Source organism: Rhinoraja longicauda, chromosome 8, assembly GCF_053455715.1.
Source record: "Rhinoraja longicauda isolate Sanriku21f chromosome 8, sRhiLon1.1, whole genome shotgun sequence".
NCBI lineage: Eukaryota > Metazoa > Chordata > Chondrichthyes > Rajiformes > Arhynchobatidae > Rhinoraja > Rhinoraja longicauda.
Window position 1 is genome coordinate 10,951,350 of NC_135960.1, and position 13,300 is coordinate 10,964,649.

Genomic DNA, 13,300 nt, shown 5'->3' on the forward strand with positions numbered 1-13,300 from the left:
TAGACAATAGACAATAGGTGCAGGAGTAGGCCATTCGACCCTTCGAGCCAGCACCGCCATTCAATATGATCATGGCTAATCATTCTCAATCAGTACCCCGTTCCTGCCTTCTCCCCATACCCCCTGACTCTGCTATCCTTCAGAGCTCTATCTAGCTCTCTCTTGAATGCATTCAGAGAATTGGCCTCCGCTGCCTTCTGAGGCAGAGAATTCCACAGATTCACAACTCTCTGACTGAAAAAGTTTTTCCTCATCTCAGTTCTAAATGGCCTACCCCTTATTCTTAAACTGTGGCCCCTTGTTCTGGACTCCCCCAACATTGGGAACATGTTTCCTGCCTCTAACGTGTCCAACCCCTTAATAATCTTATACGTTTCGATAAGATCTCCTCTCATCCTTCTAAATTCCAGTGTATACAAGCCTAGTCGCTCCAGTCTTTCAACATATGACAGTCCCGCCATTCCGGGATTTAACCTAGTAAACCTACGCTGCACGCCCTCAGTAGCAGTCGTCGGAGTATTGCGGGCATGGTCGTGAGTAGTCTCCAAAGAGTCGTAGCGTTTTTCTGGTCGTCGCTGTATTTTGTGAAGGCTTGAAATTTTTCGGTGACTGTTGTTTTGACGCCACTGAGCGTAGCTTAACGTCTCCTGACGTGGGCGCTGTCGTAGGTTGTCTCCAGGTTGTCACCTGGTGAAGTAGGTTGGAAGTAGGTTGTCACCAGGTTGTCGCCAGGTTGTCGCCAGGTAATTGAGGTTGTCGCCGGTGCTGACTTCGGCGAATTCCAAGTGTGGACTTGATCTGATCATCCATCAGTGTAACGTGTCCATAAATGATGTTAGGTTTTGTATGTTTTTGCACTTGTATTCTGTTTAAAGTTTGAATTTTAAAGTTTGAAGCTTGAAGTTTATTGAAATTTATTGAAGTTTATTACAATATTTATTATATGCACTGTTGTATGTTCTTATCAACCTTCTTAAAAATTTTGTGTGTATATCAATAAAAGAAATTCTTGACATTTTGACGGAAAATTGATGTATGAAGTTATTGTATTTCAGCGTAGTTTCTCATGGCATCACTTTCAAATAGTCATGATGCAGAATGATTGGAAACCCTACCATACACCCCCTTTTATAGGGAAAGTGAGTGAAATGTGAATTGTCTTCAGTCTTCAGGGTCATATCTTGTCGTAGCTTGTCGCGGGTGGACGTAGGTTGACTTCGGTTGTCGTAGGTTGCCGCCTCTGTGGTGGTAGGTTGTCGTAGGTGCGGTCGTAGGTGGACGTTCTACTTGCGACGATTGGGTCGCTGGTTTTCGGTAGCGTGCCGTAGCTTGACGTCGACTAGGTGGTAGGTTGTTGTAGTTTGTCGTAGACATTGTCGTAGGGGGGTCTAGTCACCTTTTTTTAGCGACCTGCTACGACTATGACAGTCGCCGGCAGTCGCCTTAAAAAACGCCTAATGTACTCTTGGTTTCTTGGTGTTGATTGAGGGGCTAAGTATTGGACAGGACATTGGGACAAACCAACTTGCATCTCCTACAATAGTGATGTGGGATCTTTTGCAAATGGAACAGAGGTATCAATTCACCAATCTTAAACTGATTTAGTTAACGATGGAATGTTGTGAGCAGAAAGATATGAAAGTGTTTCTCATTGGAATTTCTGGTTGCCCCATTCCAGTTCCGTTCAGTTTATTTCCGTTTAATTTATTGTCACTTGTACCAAGGTAGAGTAAAAAGCTTTTGTTGCGTTCTAACCAGTCTGCGGAAAGACAATACATGATTACAATCGAGCCATTTACATTGTATAGATACATGATAAGGGAATAACTTGTAGTGCAATGTAAAGCCAGTAAAGTAGTTAGAGTAAGAAATGGTGCTGTAGGAGCAGAGATTTTCAGAGTGTGGAGCGATTGTAATATGTGATTGTCAATCTGCTTCTGTGGCTAGCATGCAAATAGTCACTTGGGTTGGACAAGATGGGAAGGATGTGTAGGCTTTGGAGATGGTGCAGAAAAGGTTTACCAGAATACTGCCTAGATTAGAGAGTATTAGCTATAAGGAGAGATTGGGCAAACTTGGATTTTTTTCTCTGGAGCATTGGAAGATAAGAGAAGACCTGATAGAAGTGCGTAAAATAGTGACAGGCACAGATAGGGTACACTGGAATACACTGGAATTTAGAAGGATGAGGGGGGATCTTATTGAAACATATAAGATAATTAGGGGATTGGACACATTAGAGGCAGGAAACATGTTCCCAATGTTGGGGGAGTCCAGAACAAGGGGCCACAGTTTAAGAATAAGGGGTAGGCCATTTAGAACGGAGATGAGGAAGAACTTTTTCAGTCAGAGAGTGGTGAAGGTGTGGAATTCTCTGCCTCAGAAGGCAGTGGAGACCAGTTCGGTGGATGCTTTCAAGAGAGAGCTGGATAGAGCTCTTAAGGATAGCGGAGTGAGGGGGTATGGGGAGAAGGCAGGAACGGGGTACTGATTGAGAGTGATCAGCCATGATCGCATTGAATGGCGGTGCTGGCTCGAAGGGCTGAATGGCCTACTCCTGCACCTATTGTCTATTGTCTATTGTCTATTGGTAGACAGTCAGAACCTTTTTTCCGGCTTGGAAATATCAAGGACTAGAGGGCATAGCTTTAAGTGAAAGGGGCAAAATTTAAATGAGATCTGCAGGGCAATTGTTTTTCTACAAAGAGAGTGGTGGGTGCCTGGAGCACACTGCCAGGCATAGTAGGGAAGACCGATATGGTAGCAGCGATTAACAGGCTTTTAGATAAGCACATGGATATGTAGGGAATGGAGGAATATAGATCATGTACAGGCAGATGAGATAGTTTAACTTGGCATCACTGGCAGCATGGTGGCGCAGCAGAGGAGTTGCTGCTTTACAGCACATACAGCGCCAGAGGCCCGCATTCAATCCTGGCTTGGGGTGTTTGTCTGTACGGAGTTTGTAGGTTCTCTCCGTGACTTGCGTGGGTTTTCTCCGAGAGCTTCGGTTTCCTCCCACACTCCAAAGACATACAGGTTTGAATTTTTTTAGATTTAGAGAAAAAGGCCCTTCGGCCCACCGGGTCTGCGCCGCCCAGCGATCTCCGCACATTGACACTATCATATACCCACTACGGACAATTTTTTACATTTACCAAGCCAATTAACCTACGCACCTGTACGTCTTTGGAGTGTGGGAGGAAACCGAAGATCTCAGAGAAAACCCACGCAGGTCACGGGGAGAACGTACAAACTCCGTACAGACGGCGCCCGTAGTCAGGATCGAACCTGAGTCTCCGGCGCTGCATTCGCTGTAAGGCAGCAACTCTACCGCTGCGCACCCGTAGGTTGCAGGTTAAGTGGCTTGGTACAAATGTAAAAATTGTCCCTAGTGTAGGGCAGGGTTAATGTGCGGGGATCGTAGGTCGGTGCGGACTCGGTTGGCCGAAGGGCCTGTTTCCGCGCTGCATCTCTAAACTAAGCAAAACTAAAATCCTGTTTGTCACAGACTTTGAGAGCCGAAGGCCCTGTTCTTGTACTGAACTCTTCTATGTTCTATTAAAAGTACAGTGTGTAGGAATTTCTTCTCACGGAGGGTGATGAATCCTTGGCATTCTCTACCCTAGAGGATTACGGAGGAAGATACATTTTCAGTAGATTGGGAAATTGAGGGTTATGGAGGACAGGCCCGGTAAAAGGGAGGAGGACTGGGGCAGATCAGCCATCGTCCTATTTTCCAGTGGACCATGTTTGTGGGTCCAAATAGCCCATTACCTTTCTTCTTGTGCATGGGGAATTCTTCATCGCCATGGGATATGACAAGGCCATCAATATCAATGAAGCGCAAGCTCCATGAAGAAACGCTGCAGTAATATGTACACTGCACAGTCCTATATACAGCACTCGGGTAAACAGCCAAGTTTATTGATTTAGTCAATATGCATTGAGATGCAAATATTGAAGAAGTGGAGGAGTGTTCACCTACTTGTCTTGGGATGGAGCCCAGAATTTATATTTTTTGACATCCGTATCAGACTAGACCGGTCACTATTTAACATCATATCTGAAAGAAAATATGTCCAAAGATGCACATCCCTGGGGCAGGGCCTGAACCCAGTTCAGTTCAATATAGTTCAGTTTAGTTTATTGACATGTGTACCTCTCTCTGCCACAGAAGGCAGTGGAGGCCAATTCACTGGAATCATTCAAGAGAGAGTTAGGTTTAGCTCTTAGGACTAACGGAACCAAGGGATATGGGGAGAAAGCAGGAACAGGGTACTGATTTTGGATGATCAGCCATGATCATATTGAATGGCGGTGCTGGCTCGAAGGGCCGAATGGCCTACTATTTTCTATGTTTCTACGTATCGAGGTACAGTGAAAAGCTTTTGTTGCGTCTTAACCAATCAACTTTCATTTGCAAGCAGGGAGTTTCAGATCCGACATGGGCTGATGAGGTGTGGGTATGGGGGCAGATCCTGCAGTGGTATTCGGAAAGCAAAATAGAATTGCACCAGAAGGAAATAAGATGGCAGGGCAATGAGGAGAGGGTGGGAGAGTGGGTGCAGTGAAATAGTTGTTGCAGGAACCATGCCTGCACTCTGCGCCCATTGAGCCCTTCCCACCATAATCTGCTTGTGAAGGAATTGGAAAGATGTGCCACTCTGTGGCTGTTAAACTAAGCAGACTGATATCCAGCCTGAAGCTTGAAAGCAGGTACCACCGCACTCAGGAACAGCTTAGAAACATAGAAACATAGAAAATAGGTGCAGGAGTAGGCCATTCGGCCCTTCGAGCATGCACCGCCATTCAATATGATCATGGCTGATCATCCAGCTCAGTAGCCTGTACCTGCCTTCTCTCCATACCCCCTGATCCCTTTAGCAAAAAGGGCCACATCTAACTCCCTCTTAAATATAGCCAATGAACTGGCCTCAACTACCTTCTGTGGCAGAGAATTCCACAGACTCACCACTCTCTGTGTGAAGAAATGTTTTCTCATCTCGGTCCTAAAAGACTTCCCCCTTATCCTTAAGCTGTGACCCCTGGTTCTGGACTCCCCCAACATCGGGAACAATCTTCCCGCATCTAGCCTCTCCAACCCCTTAAGAATTTTATATGTTTCTATAAGATCCCCCCTCAGTCTTCTAAATTCCAGCGAGTACAAGCCCAGTCTATCCAGTCTTTCCTCATATGTAAGTCCCGCCATCCCAGGGATCAATCTGGTGAACCTTCTCTGTACTCCCTCTAAGGCAAGAACGTCTTTCCTCAGGTTAGGAGACCAAAACTGCACACAATACTCCAGGTGCGGTCTCACCAAGGCCCTGTACAACTGCAGCAGAACCTCCCTGCTCCTAAACTCAAATCCTCTTGCTATGAATGCCAACATACCATTCGCTTTCTTCACTGCCTGCTGCACCTGCATGCTTGCTTTCAATGGCTGGTGCACCATGACACCCAGGTCACGTTGCATCTCCCCTTCTCCCAATCGGTCACCATTCAGGTAATACTCTGCTTTCCTGTTCTTGCCGCCAAAGTGGATAACCTCACATTTATCCACATTATATTGCATCTGCCATGCATTTGCCCACTTGCCTAATCTATCCAAGTCACTCTGCAGCCTCCTAGCATCCTCCTCGCAGCTAACACTGCCACCCAGCTTCGTGTCATCCGCAAACTTAGAGATGTTGCATTCAATTCCCTCGTCCAAATCATTAATATACACTGTAAATAACTGGGGTCCCAGCACTGAGCCTTGCGGTACCCCACTAGTCACTGCCTGCCATTCCGAAAAGGACCCGTTTATTCCTACTCTTTGCTTCCTGTCCGCCAACCAATTTTCTATCCACCTCAACACTGAACCCTCAATACCGTGTGTTTTAAGTTTGTACACCAATCTCCTATGTGGGACCTTGTTGAAGGCCTTCTGAAAGTCCAGATATAACACATCGACTGGTTCTCCCTTATCCACTCTACTAGTTACATCCTCGAAAAATTCTATAAGATTCGTCAGACATGATTTGCCTTTGGTAAATCCATGCTGACTTTGTCCGATGATATCACCACTTTCCAAATGTGATGCTATCACATCTTTAATATCAAACACATGAATGGTCACAGAGTCATAGTCATACGGCACAGAAACTAGCCCTCTGGCCCAACTTGTCCTATCTAAGCTCGTCCCATTTCCCTGTGTTTGGTCCACAGCCCTCTGAACCTTTCCTATTCATATAAAGCTGTTCAAATGTCTTTTAAATGCTGTTATCGTGCCTGCCTCAACTACCTTTGGTGGAATTTCATTCCATATATCTACCACCCTCTGAGTGAAAAGGTTGCCCCTCGAGTTTGTATTAAATCTCGCTACTCTCACCTCGATCATATGTCCTCTTGTTTTTGATTCCTTACCCTGGTTAAAAAACTCTGTGTATTCACCTTATCTATTCCCCTCATGGTCCTTTCACAAACTAGCCTTGATCTTCCAACTTACCACATTGAACTTTTCTCTGGAACTGAAGATAAACACGAAAAACTGGAGTAACTCAGCGGGACAGGCAGCATCTCTGGAGTGACGTTTCAGGTCAAGACCCTTCTTCAAAAGATGTTTTCTTCTAGTTACTCTAGCTTTTTGTGTCTATCCTTGGTTTAAACCAGTATCTGCAGTTCCTTCCTATGCTTTTTCTCTGGAACTGTTGCACTACCATGCTGAAAAACTATATCCTGCACTCTGGTATTTTCTCTTTGCTCTATCTGTTGAACATGCACATGGGTTGATTGTATTCATGCATAGTATTATCTGTGTAAGAAAGAACTGCAGATGCTGGTTTAAATAGTGCAGGACACTAGGTTGGGAGAAATACAAGTGAGTTGCTGATTTACTTGGAAGAATTGTTTCCATCCCCCCCTATGGTCAGAAGGGAAGAGTTGAAAGGATTATGATTGCATGGGAAAGTGCCATGAAATGGTGGGGAATAATTGGTGGGGATTGAAAAATGGAGCAGGGAGGTGAGAAGGGAGCAATCCCTGAGGAGAGGAATATGTGACTGATGATGGAGCTCTCATAAATGCACGATAAATGATCCATTGAATCAGATGGAAAGTGAAGCCATGGGGAACTCTAATCTTGTCAAGATTGGCCTAGAAATGGTAAAATCTGAGGTTCCTTTTCTTTGGAATAGTAAGCCATCGAATGGTACGGGGGACATCAGTTTGTGCTGCTGCCTCATAGCTCCCTCGACCCAAGTTTAATCCCGACCTTGGGAGATGTTTGTGTGCAATTTACACATTTTCCCTGTGATCATGTAGGCTTCCTCCAAATTTCCTCCCGTTTCCTTCCCCATCCCAAGGATGCGGTGGTGGGCTAATTGTCCCATGTAAATTTAGCTTGGAGATGCAGCATGGAACCAGGCCACGCCGACCATCGATCACCATTCACACTTGTTCTACGTTATCCCACTTTCAGATCCACTCACTACACACCAGGGGCAATTTACAGAGGCTCATGTTTTTGGGATGTGGAGCACCCTAAGGAAATCCAGGGAATCACAGGGAAACTCCACACAGAAAGTACACAAGGTCGGGATCGAACCCGGGTCTCTGGCACTGAGAGGCCACAGCTCTACCACTGTGCCACTGTGCGCCACACTACCACTATGTTGAGATGGGTCCAGAAGGCTTTTCTTTGGTGGGTGTGAGTTTAATCAGCCGAGTGACCTCATTTATAAGTTATAGCAGCAGAATTAGGCCATTCGGCCCCTCAAGTCAACTCCACCATTTAATCATGGCTGATCAATCTTTCCCTCTCAACCCCATTCTCCTGCTTCCTCCCCATAACCCCAGCACCTGTATTAATCAAGAAAGTACTACATTTATGCTAACAATTGATATGAATTTGTGATAAGGAAGAGTTCAGTTGAGGCCTCTGAGTCAAAAAGTCATTGAGGCTGATAATAGAAGTAGTTTTCCCAGTTAAAGCGAAAAAATACACAAAATTAATTATTGCATGAGCAGGCTTAGAGTTAGAAGTTGGAGAGTCTTAAGGGCCTGTCCCACTTAGGTGATTTTTTAGGCGACTGCCATAGTCGTGGCAGGTCACCGAAAAACCGGCGACTGGACACCCCTACGACAATGTCTACGACAAGCTACAACAACCTACCACCTTGTCGACGTCAAGCTAAGGCAAGCTACCGACAACCGGTGACCCAATCGTCACGAGTAGGACGTCATACCTACAACCGCACCTACGACGACCTACGACCACAGAGGCGACAACCGAAGTCAACCTGCGTCCACCCGCGACAAGCCTCGACAAGCTACGATCACGAAGACTGAAGACAACTGAAGACAATTCACGGTTCACCCAGTTTCCCTATAAAAGGGGGTGTATGGTAGGGTTTCCAATCATCCTGCATCATGACTATTTGAAAGTGATGCCAGAAACTACTCTGAAAGACAATAACTTCATACATCAATTTTCCGTAAAAATGTCAAGCATTTCCTTTATTTAGATTGAAACAAACATTTCTTTTTTAAAAGGTTGATGAGAACATACAAAAATATTGTAATAAACTTCAATAAATTTTAATAAACTTCAAACTTTTAACAGAATACAAGTGCAAAAATATACATGGGTAATCATATTAAAAATTCAGTCTCAAGTTCAGACTTGTTCACCACTGAACTCGTAAGGAGCCACCTTGGGGTCCCCTTACAATTGAGACATCACCAGTCCAGGCTGCGGACAGGGGCCACTTCCCTGGTGTCCCTCTGGGCCTCCTCCTTCTGGGCCTCCTCCTACTGGGCCTCCTCCTACTCCTGGGTCCCCTCAGTCTCCACCTGCCTGGTGGGTGGGTATGGGTGTTGGACCCTGGCCTTGGGCTGCACCTTCCTTCTCCTGGGAGCCAGGCTGCACTAAGTCCTCAAGAGAAAATGCACAATGTCCACGCCCTAGTCCCATGACCACAGGCGTTCGCCAGGAGGCGCCACTGACGTACCCTGGCGTAGCTTGTCACGTAAACTGTAGCCGATGGTAGCCAGCTGTCGTAGGCTGTCGCCGGTATGGTCACCGCCATGGTTGTACATTGCCGTAGATTGTCGCCGATATAGGTGTACGTGGAATTCATTCATCAGCATCGCGACTGGCAGTTGTACCTTGACTTCTGTGGACTTGGGTTTTCCCAATGCCTGGCGCAACTTGACTTCCCTTGACGCCTGTACCCGTCGCCGGTTGACGTAGGTAGTCACCAATGGAATTCACCAATGGAGTCAGCACCGGCGACAACCTACGTCACCTGGCGACAACATACGACAACCGGCGACAATCTACGACAGCACCTACTTCAGGCTACATCAAACCCACTGTCGTCAAAAATGTTCCTTCATTCTGAAAATCCAGCGGTGACCAGAAAGACGCTGCGACTCTTTGGAGACTACTCACAACCATATAGGCGACACCCCATGTGGCGACAGCCTAATCGCCTGTAGTTGCCAAAAATAATCGCCTAAGTGGCAAGAACAGGAAAGCAGACTATTATCTGAATGGTGGCCGATTAGGAGAAGGGGAGGTGCAACGAGACCTGGGTGTCGTGGTACACCAGTCATTGAAAGTAGGCATGCAGGTGCAGCAGGCAGTGAAGAAAGCAAATGGTATGTTGGCATTCATAGCGAGGGGATTTGAGTACAATACAATACAATACAATATATCTTTATTGTCATTGTACCCAGGGGTACAACGAGATTGGGAATGCGCCTCCCATACGATGCAATAATTTAAGTAATTAACAGCAACCCAACGAAACGAAACAGTTGGAACAGTTTTTAGACACGGTAAAGTGCAAGTTGATCTATGCGTTGTGGCCATCCGGCTCAGCAGGACCGGTTCATAGCAGCTATGGCCCTGGGGATGAAGCTGTTCCTGAGTCTGGAGGTGCGGGCGTAGAAGGCCTTGTATCGTCTGCCCGATGGAAGGAGTTTGAACAGACTGTTGCAGGGGTGTGAAGAGTCTTTGTGGATGCTGGTGGCTTTTCTGAGGCATCGTGTGTTGTAGATGCCCTCCAAGTCTGGTAGCTGTGTTCCGATGGCCCTCTGAGCACTATGGACTACCCGCTGTAGAGCTTTCCTTTCTGCCTCCGTGCAGCTGAGGTGCCACACAGGGATGCCATGTGTTAGGATGCTCTCTATGGTGCAGCGGTAGAAGGTCGTCAGCAGCTGTTGGGGTAGACCAGACTTTTTCAGTGTTCTTAAGTAGAACAGTCTTTGTTGTGCCTTCTTGACCAGCGCAGCAGTGTTATTGGACCATGTTAGGTCCTCCGAAATGTGAGGAACAGGGAGGTTCTGCTGCAGTTGTACAGGGCATTGGTGAGACCACACCTGGAGTATTGCGTACAGTTTTGGTCTCCTAATCTGAGGAAGGACATTCTTGCCATAGAGGGAGTACAGAGAAGGTTCACCAGATTGATTCCTGGGATGGCAGGACTTTCATATGAAGAAAGACTGGATAGACTCGGCTTGTACTCGCTGGAATTTAGAAGATTGAGGGGGGATCTTATAGAAACTTACAAAATTCTTAAGGGGTTGGACAGGCTAGATGCAGGAAGATTGTTCCTGATGTTGGGGAAGTCCAGAACAAGGGGTCACAGTTTAAGGATAAGGGGGAAGTCTTTTAGGACCGAGATGAGAAAGTTTTTTTTCACACTGAGAGTGGTGAATCTGTGGAATTCTCTGCCACAGAAGGTAGTTGAGGCCAGTTCATTGGCTACATTTAAGAGGGAGTTAGATGTGGCCCTTGTGGCTAAAGGGATCAGGGGGTATGGAGAGAAGGCAGGTACGGGATACTGAGTTGGATGATCAGCCATGATCATATTGAATGGCGGTGCAGGTTCGAAGGGCTGAATGGCCTACTCCTGCACCTATTTTCTATGTTTCTAAGTGGGACAGGCCCTTTATTCTTTGTTTGGCTTTGACTGGCAACATTGTTTGGCTGAACGAAAGGCCAAGACTGATAGGAATCTATACTTGCCAACATAATGGAATATATCTTACACAGTTAAGCACCTGATTTCCTTTAATGCAGTATAATTTGACCACAAACTAGCTAAATTGCTTTGATAATTTGGGAGCTCTGCAAAAGATTTTAGTTCCTTTTATAATTGTGCCATCAGTTTTCAATGGCCCAATCCTGACAGCAGGCTATGATAACAGCAAAATTCCTGTATATATCTCCAATAAAACCACTCAATGCGGTATAACTTAATAGTGTTCAGATGGTTAATTGTTTCTGGTTATCATTAAAAACGAAAGACCCACATTTACAATGTGCCTTTTACATCCCTGACGGAATGTTTCAGAGTGTTTCAGTTCAGTACCTTTAAAGTGTAGTCACTCTTATCATATCATATCATATCATATATATATACAGCCGGAAACAGGCCTTTTCGGCCCACCAAGTCCGTGCCGCCCAGCGATCCCCGCACATTAACACTATCCTACACCCACTAGGGACAATTTTTACATTTACCCAGCCAATTAACCTACATACCTGTACGTCTTTGGTGTGTGGGAGGAAACCGAAGATCTCGGAGAAAACCCACGCAGGTCACGGGGAGAACGTACAAACTCCTTACAGTGCAGCACCCGTAGTCAGGATATAATTCAGCCAATTTATATAGAGCAATCTCCCACAAACAACAATGAGATAATGTGCTAACAGTCTGTTTTAAATGTTGATTCAAGGATAAATATCGGCCAGGAGGCCAGTTATAACACCCCGACTCTTCTACAGAATAGAGGAAAGGATATTTTATTACATCCATCCGAGAGAGCAGACTGGGTATTGATTTAATGGCTTAGCCAAAACAAGGCACCTTTGACAATGCAGCTCCCATTCAGTACCACACCACGGGAATCTTTCTGTATTCATGTCTCAGAAGTGGGAGTTGAATCAAGAATCAGAGGAATCTCAGCAGAGAGGATGCCATCAACTGACTTACTGCCATCATCTTATGCCTTTTAATTTTTTATTACTCTCCAGAAAAAATACATTCACCATTTGAAAGGCCTGGATGGAGTGGATGTGGAAAGAATGGTTCCACTAGTGGGAGAGTCTAGGAAAAGAGGTCAAAGCCTCACAATTAAAGGACGTTCCTTTAGGAAGATGAAGAGGAATTTCTTTAGTCCAAGGGTGATGAATCTGGAATTCTTTACCACAGAAGGCTGTGGAGGCCATCAATGAATATTTTTAAGGCAGAGATAGATAGATTCAGTCTGAAGAAGGGTCTCGACCCATTCCTTCTCTCCCGAGATGCTGCCTGACCTGCTGAGTTTCTCCAGCATTTTGTGAATAAATCGATTTGTACCAGCATCTGCAATTATTTTCTTATACTAGATAGATTCACGATTAGTACGGATGTCAGGAGTTATGGGGAGAGGCAGGAGAATGGGGTCAGAAGGGAGAGATAGATCAGCCATGATTGAATGGCGGAGTAGACTTGATGGGCCGAATAGCCTAATTCTGTTCCTATCACATGAACTTATTTTTCGTGTTAGGTCATTATGAGGAATGATTTTTGGAACTTGACTGAATAGATAATGTGGCCTGGATGAGAAATTCATACAAAGTTATTTATATAAAGACTTCCTTCTCATTTGATCATTTCTGTGATTCCTTGCTTCTTATTTGATCATTGTTGTGAAAAAGTAAGATGTAAAAAGCATTATTTCCTCCTGTTCATTACTTTTTGTTTGCCCACCTCTCTCGCGGCCTTAGTGCTAATTGGTTGTTGTTCCATGTATAAATTTTGATCACCCACTAGGATTTCTTGCCGACAACACTAAACTGGAGAGAAAGTTGGCGACCTGATTGTCTTGGTGGTCATGCCTACTCCTTGGCGATCATCCCTGATCTTGCCTGAATTCCACTCGTTCTTCCGGTTGCGTCATTAACTAATAGAACGATTAACAGCAGTTCTTATCCACTCAGAAGATGGTACCAGCAATTGTACCAGCCGGCTCTGCAGATTAACCCAATGGGCTTTTCCATTAAACTTAACTGTTAATCCATTGAACAGTGAAATCACTGAACTTAGACACAAAATGCTGGAGTAACTCTGCTGGACGGGCAGCATCTCTGGAGAGAAGGAATGGGTGACGTTACGTGTCGAGACCCTTCTTCAGACGTGATTTTTCAGTCTGAAGAAGGGTGTCGATCCGAAACATCACCCATTCCTTTTCACCAGAGATGGTGCCTGTCCCGCTGAGTTACTCCAGCATTTTGTGTCCATCTTCGATATAAACCAGCAACTGC

The 13,300-nt window shown here is 45.4% G+C and overlaps 1 protein-coding gene across 1 annotated transcript in view; it reads left to right on the forward strand.

Annotated features, from left to right (window-relative positions):
• Positions 1 to 13,300, forward strand: part of mrasa (muscle RAS oncogene homolog a) — a 58,562-nt gene that overhangs the window by 34,297 nt on the left and 10,965 nt on the right. The window lies entirely within an intron of this gene.